General features: G+C 40.2%; 1 protein-coding gene across 1 annotated transcript in view; it reads left to right on the top strand.

The window, feature by feature from the left end:
• Positions 1–890: 890 nt before the first annotated feature.
• The window catches only part of LOC134352334 (leucine-rich single-pass membrane protein 1-like), a 29,623-nt gene continuing 23,084 nt past the window's right edge, over positions 891–7,429 (top strand). The window contains exon 1 of the mRNA XM_063059631.1: positions 891–1,075. The gene's annotated coding sequence lies outside the window, so the exon portion shown is untranslated. The remainder of the gene's footprint in view (positions 1,076–7,429) is intronic.

Here is a 7,429-nt window from a genome sequence, read left to right as displayed (position 1 = left end):
TTATAAATATAACAAAACAGCCTTAGCACTTGATTTTTTTAAAGATCCTTCTGATCTTCAACCTACACTCAACCAAGAGACTTAAGGACTCTACAATTCATGTTCTCAATATATATTTATTTATTTATTTATTTATTTATTGTTTGCACAATTTACCTTTACTCGCACACTGGTTTTTTGGCAGTATCTGTGTATAATTTTTCATAAATTTTATTTTGTTATTTTCCTGTATATTCCTGCAAGAAAGTGAATCTCAATATAGTATATGGTGACATACATGTACTTTGATAATAATTTTACTTTGGCTTTGGTTTTGCAAATGCATTGCAACGTAGGTTTGGCAGTTTATGCATGAAAAGCTGACTGAGATTTATCTAACCTCAACTTGTTACAGTCTTATGCGGGACTAATAAAATGATAAGGCTGGATTTCATCTATATGGTCTGCTTTGATCATCTCTGAGTAGTTTGTATCTTATACATATTTTCAATGACTTCCTTGCTAATCTATCAGCCTTGGGGATAATTTCTGGAAATGCAGGTTAAAGAACCATTTCTAATCATTTTTGGAGCCAGCCAACAAGATTGAAAGGTTAATGTTTCCTTTAAGTAAAGATCCATAGATTTGTGCCTCTGTACATAAATAACATTGGGCTGTTCGTGCTTCACAAATTTTCATTTTAGATAAAGGAAGGCAATGTGGTATCACCATTAAAGAAATTAGTCTTAAATCCATTCAAATGAAAAAACATACAAAGAGGAGTTGTCCTCAGATCTATCTTATAAAAATGGTTCTTAGTCAATATTCCTACAACAGATTAGATATCTTAAATTGGAAATCCGAGTACTCACTGGTTGGAACTATATTTAGGTTGTGGGGATAGACTGAATCTCACAGCTTGTCCAGAATAATCTTGCCTCAGGAAAGGGATAAATTAATCCTCGACAAAGCTCAAGTACTACACTGTTCAAACTAAAATATTATCTGAACTTGGTAGTTTCTCTGAGAAAACATTTAATAGCCTGGTGATTTATTTATGCTTCACAGAATTCTACTCGATTTGTAATAAAGCCTGGTAAGTAGATTTTATTTTTGGTGGCAGTGGGCAACAGCAACAACTGCTAAAATTAAGACACTTGATTTACAACAACCCTTCACGTAACTCATGGAGACTAAATGGCGACTTCAGAATTTGGTGTAATATTATTCAATATGATACCAATTAACCAAAGTTAATTAGTGAAGTAAAGAAAAAAATCTTGAAACGTATAACTTAGAATAGAGATTCTGGCATTGGTGGTTAAATTAGAGCAGGATAATTTTATTTATTTTAAAATATTAAATTATTTTTGGAACTCAAGTAACAACTCTATAGTTGGTTTAAAAATCTAATCAACTAACAGCTTTATGCTATTTATTCACTTTTGGTTATAAAGAGACAGTCACTGTTTGGGCTTTATCACTGAATGTGTTAATTGACTTCGTAATTTTAGACCAACAGATGAGAGCTGGTCAAGTTAAGCTCTAACTTTTACTGCCGGCATCAGCAGAAAACATTTGATGACATACACTTGAATGTTCTTAATTGGGATACTCATTATTTCTGCAAACGATACAATAATATAACAAGTTAACCTTTGCTGCATATGGTTCATCTGATGTCATAGTGCATGTGGAGAGTTAATAATGCTTGCGAATAGTTAATATAATCCTCAGGCCAAGTATAATTAAAGGATAGAAATTCATTTGGATCAAAGTTAGGAGTATGTGTCAAAGTTGCTGGTGAACGCAGCAGGCCAGGCAGCATCTCTAGGAAGAGGTACAGACGACATCCTGACGAAGGGTCTCGGCCTGAAACGGCGTCTGTACCTCTTCCTAGAGATGCTGCCTGGCCTTCTGCATTCACCAGCAACTTTGATGTGTGTTGCTTGAATTTCCAGCATCTGCAGAATTCCTGTTGTTTAGGGGTATGTGTAGTAGTTGGACACTGCTGAATGAAATGGAATTGAGCTACTGGTAATCATTCAGGTCATTTAAAAAATGACAGCTTGATTTACTTTCAGTTATTAACTTTATTAACTTAATGCCATGAAGATCTTCATGGAAAAAACAACTGTGAGGATGTTATCATTGTTAAGAAAATGGTTAGATCCAGTAATGATTTCTTTTAAAGATTCAAGATTGTTTACTGTTGCTCTTCAGTATGCAAGTATAAAGGAGAACAAAATGATTGCTACTCTGGATCAGATGCAGCATAGAAAACACAATAAATATAAAAGCAATCCTATAAAACACTGTTCAAGTAACATGAGTGTGGTCGTCAATACATAATAATAGCTGATATACATAGTCTGATTGTATGGAAGTCAATGGTCTCATAATAAACTTCAGTTTTGGTTTCATATGCCTACTTACCGTACATATTGAGTATCAGGTACTTAATGCAGACAATGTTTTAATTCAATAAGACTACCAGAATATGTAATTGCTACTGAAGATGCAATGGCGATAACAGAAAGATACATGCTGTGTTTAGTAGATGGAAAATGACCAAAGAGTCCTTTTGAAATAAGCAACATAGAAACATAAATGATTAAAAAATGATATAGGTGTTAAAAGTATATATTTTTTAAAATTCTTGACGATGTATGCTTGTATCAAATTTATTTTTATTTGACAGTAAAGCATGTGTTCTTAGGATTTGTAGGGTCCACACTCCAACAGTTTGGCCTCAGAAAGAAGCTTTCAGGCATGCCTTACCAGAGTTAAATCCATTAATTTACATGTACAGAAAATCAGATCTGCAGGCTTTAGCTTCAGCATTGATACTCTCTACAAATGCCTCATCTGCATTAGAAATACCTGACTCAAGGATCAACCTTTAAAAGAGTGGAGGGGGTGGCATGAAACAGGAGGAGACGTATGCATAAGATATAAACACTGCAAGCATATACAGCTTTAAACACAGTTTGTATATAATCAGAAAGTTCAAAGTAAAATTAAAGTTGAAAGTAAAACTTATTACAGTATCAGAGTACGTAAATGTCACCACATACAACCTTGAGATTCTTTTTCCTGTGGGCAGACTCACCAAATCTATAGAATAGTAACTGTAAACAGGATCAGTGGAAGAGCGAGAACATAGAAGACAACAAAATGTGCAAATGCAAGTATAAGTAAATAGCAATAAATAATGAGAGCATGAAATAACAAGAATCCTTGTAGTGATATTGTTGGTTGTGGGAACATAAATGAGTGCAGTTATTCTCTTTTGTTCAAGAGCCTGATGGTTGAGGGGTAGTAACTGTTCTTGAACCTGGTGATGTGAGTCCTGAGGCATTTGTACCTTCTACCTGATGGCAGCAGCAAGAAAAGAGCATGGCCTGGGTAGTGAGGATCTTTGATAATGGATGCTGCTTTCCTATGACAGTGTTTCATGTAGATATGCTCAATGGTTGTGAAGTCTTGTGATGTACTGGGCCAAATCCACTACCTTTTGTGGGACTTTCCACTCAAAGGTATTGGTGTTTCCATACCAGGCCATCATGCAGCCAGTCAATACACTTTCCATTACACATCCACAGAAGTTTATCAAAGTTTTTGATGTCATGCTGAAGTACTAGCTCTGCTATATATGTATTTCAGTCCTCCTTTTCAAATGTTGGAAATTACTCTAAAATCTTTAATATTTATGTAAACCAATGGGAAAGTTGATGACAACAGCTCTTGCATTCGACATATCTGGTTGGCATCAAGGATCCTGTGGATCTTGCTCCTATTGGTGAAGGACATCCTACTGACACTAAAGATTTGGGCAGAAGAGTATGGATGAAATCATGTCATTTTGCCCTCACCCACCTGGTTCCACCTGCCCATCACCCACACATTTAATCTACTGGGTATCACATCCTTACTGTACAAACCCAACCGGTTCCACCTGTTTGTTATCCTTTCCTTAACTAATTTCACTGATTATCTTCCTTACCAGTTTCCACCATCTGCATCTCTTGTGTCTCCACTTTGCACTCTTCAGCCACCCTCCCTCCCCAACAGCATTAGTTCATCTCCTTCCACCCCCACCCTTAATTTAATCTCTCCTCATCTGTCTCTACCCATCACCCACCAGCCACTATTTTCCAAATCAGCCTTCCTCCTCTCCCACCTTGCTTGACCTTCCCATCACCCTCCTCTCATCTATTGCATGCCACTCTCTGCCTCACCCCTCCCCTGCACCTCGCTATGCTGACTATCTCTCCCCTGAGCTCACAGTTCTCCACATTGACTATCCTCTACCTCCACACATGCTGCCTAACTTTCTGATTTCCTCCTGCAATTTGATTTTTTTGCTCCAATTTAGCATCTGCAGTTATTTTGTGCCTTGGTTTTGTATATCAATTGAATGGTATTTAATTGGACTGAAAGGTACCTTTAAATGAAAATATCAAAAATCTATTATTTCCAGGTCTACTTCTGATCTTTTTGTTGAAAATAAAATTGTTATCATTCAGTTCTGATTGAAGTCTGCCACTATCATTGGCAACATGTTAAATAATCCTATGACATCTATCTGTACCCTTGGTGTTCAAACAGCATGTCTCCAAGGAGAGCCAGCCACTGGAACCCTACTTTTGCCTTGCCAGCTGCTCACTACTCCAGTTTGCTTGGACGGAGTTGCCAACAGTTGTCACAGTCCTGATCAGTTATTCCCTGGTTCCCTTTAACTTTCCTTTGTGTCACGATCGGGACCATTGACTCCTTGTTCTCCTTTAATTCATTGTTTCCCCGTGTTTCTCGGGCTCTGTGATTAAAGACACTGATTCTCAGCTGAACCAGTAGTATATAGCGTCCGGCTTACAGCTACTCGATGCAAGACCGTCACCTCACGTCATCGAAGCAAGTGCAAGCAAGTCGCCTTGCCGGAGTGAGCCAAGTCACTCGCTGGAGCAAGTCAAGTCTCCTCCCCGAAGCGAGTGCCAGTAAGTCAGCTCTCCTTGCCGGAGCGAGCCCGTCAAGTTACCGTGCCTGAGCAAACCTGCTATGCTACCTCGCTGGAGCAGGTCCGTCAAGTTAACCTGCCGGAATGAGTCAAGATCCGCTGTCTGTAGTTCCGGGGCCAATTCGAGAGCTCACCACTACTTGGAGCCACTTTGTGCCAAGATAAAGAACTGTCTATTGTTGTGTGGTTTTGTCTCTTTGTGTCCTCACCTCTGCTGGGTAGGTCCAGCCGTTTGCCGCTACTCTGAGTTGAGAACTGTCTCTTCGTGTTTTCTTCTCCGCTGGGTAGGTCCAGCCATTTGCTGCTACACTGGGTTGGGAACTGTCTCTTCCTGTCCTTGCCTCCGCTGGGTAGGTTCGGCCGTTTGCCGCTACTCAGAGTTTATGAATTCTGTCTCTTCCAATGTTACGAGTTCCAAGTCCAGGCTCCGATTTTCTGAGTTCCAAGCCCAGGTCCAAGTCCGGGTCCCGAGTGCCAGGCCAAGCCAAGGTCCAAGTCCGGGTCCCGAGTCCCAGGCCAAGCCTAGGTCCCAAATCCAGGTCCTGTGTCCCAGGCCAAGCCCAAGTCCAAGTCCCGGTCCCAAGTCCCAGGCCAAGCCCAGGCCCTGAGTCCCAGTCTAAGTCCAGGGTCTGACCCCAACTCCAGCCATGCATATTCCCGCTTCTGCTTCATTCACTCCTTGACGTCTCTCTGTACAATCCTTGCTTCCCTGCTTTCCTAGTAACTATTGATAAACTTTATTTTTGTTAACGCTACAAAACATGTTTGTGTCCTGCATTTGGGTCCACCCATGCTCTGCACTTGTGACAACAGTTGCCAGGAATGCCCAGGACAACCACTAGTACTGGTGCAGCACAGGTCCATCATAGTATGACACTGAGGCACATTACTGGTTTTACAGGTCTGTAACTGCACAACACCAGGGACTCTGCTGGTGGACACGTCCATCATGATATGGCATTGGGGTACATCACTAATGGGCACAGGTCAGTCACTGTATAAGACATACAAAATCTGAGAAGTAGAAACAGTATTAGTGCATTTGCCCCTTTTGAGTTCATGATTATTCAAGAGCATGATCTGATCTTCCATCCCAGGTCCTTTCTCCCACATTATCCCCGCATGCTAGATTACCATAATATTCAGAAGCCTATTGATTTCTTGTTGTATGAACTCAATGGCAGGACATCCATAACCCTTCAGGGAAGAAAATTCCAAAGATACACAATACTTTTTTGTGAAGAATTTTCTCCATAATAGGGTCGTAAAGAGAGCTTTTGGTACATTGGCCTTTAATAATCAAAGTATTGAGTATACGTGCTGGAATGTTATGATGAGGTTGTATAAGGCATTGGTGAGCCAAATCTGGAGTATTGTGTTCAATTTTGGTCACCAAATTACAGGAAGGATATTAATAAGGTTGAAAGACTGCAGAGAAGGTTTACAAGGATGTTGCTGGGACTTGAGAAACTCAGTTACAGAGAAAGGTTGAATAGGTTGGGACTTTATTCCCTGGAGCGTAGAAGAATGAGGGGAGATTTGATAGAGGTATATAAAATTATGATGGGTATAGATAGAGTGAATGCAAGCAGGCTTTTTCCACTGAGGCAAGGGGAGAAAAAAACCAGAGGACATGGGTTAAGGGTGAGGGGGGAAGAATTTAAAGGGAACATTAGGCGGGGGCTTCTTCACACAGAGAGTGGTGGGAGTATGGAATGAGCTGCCAGACGAGATGGTAAATGCGGGTTCTTTTTTGACATTTAAGAATAAATTGGACAGATACATGGATGGGAGGTGTATGGAGGGATATGGTCCATGTGTAGGTCAGTGGGACTAGGCAGAAAATGGTTCGGCACAGCCAAGAAGGGCCAAAAGGCCTGTTTCTGTGCTGTAGTTTTTCTATGGTTTCTAATTCAGTCTTAAATGGCCTGCTTCCAATTCCTATCTTCACCCTGCTTCCAACCAGCAGGAGAAACTTCCCCCTTATATCCAATCTTAGAGAATTTTATAATTTTATAAGCATTTTATAAACTTCAATGCCTCCACCCTTTCATCTAAACTATAATTCATAGAGGCCAGTCACTTTCCTCATTAATCAAATGTACCACATCTGGAACCAGTCTAGTGAATCTTTGCTGAAGTCCTTCAGTGGCAAGTATACCCCATGTTTGGGTAAGGAGACCGAAACTGAACAATATGGGGCATAATACTGCACCAAAACTCTGTATAATTGCAGTGAGACACCATTACTCAAAAATTCTCATTATAAAGGCCAAGATTCTATTTGCCTTCCCTTATCACCTGCTGTTCCTGCACGTTACCTTTCAGTGATAGGTCACCAAGTGCCTTTCAACATCAACATTACCTGATTACAACATCATTGATAGACGGTGACTAGCTGGGGCCAAAGCACTACAAGTATTCCACAAGTCG

Source organism: Mobula hypostoma, chromosome 9 (genome assembly GCF_963921235.1).
Source record: "Mobula hypostoma chromosome 9, sMobHyp1.1, whole genome shotgun sequence".
NCBI lineage: Eukaryota > Metazoa > Chordata > Chondrichthyes > Myliobatiformes > Myliobatidae > Mobula > Mobula hypostoma.
Note: the sequence above shows the minus strand (reverse complement) of the source record. Positions and strands in the feature narration are given on the sequence as shown.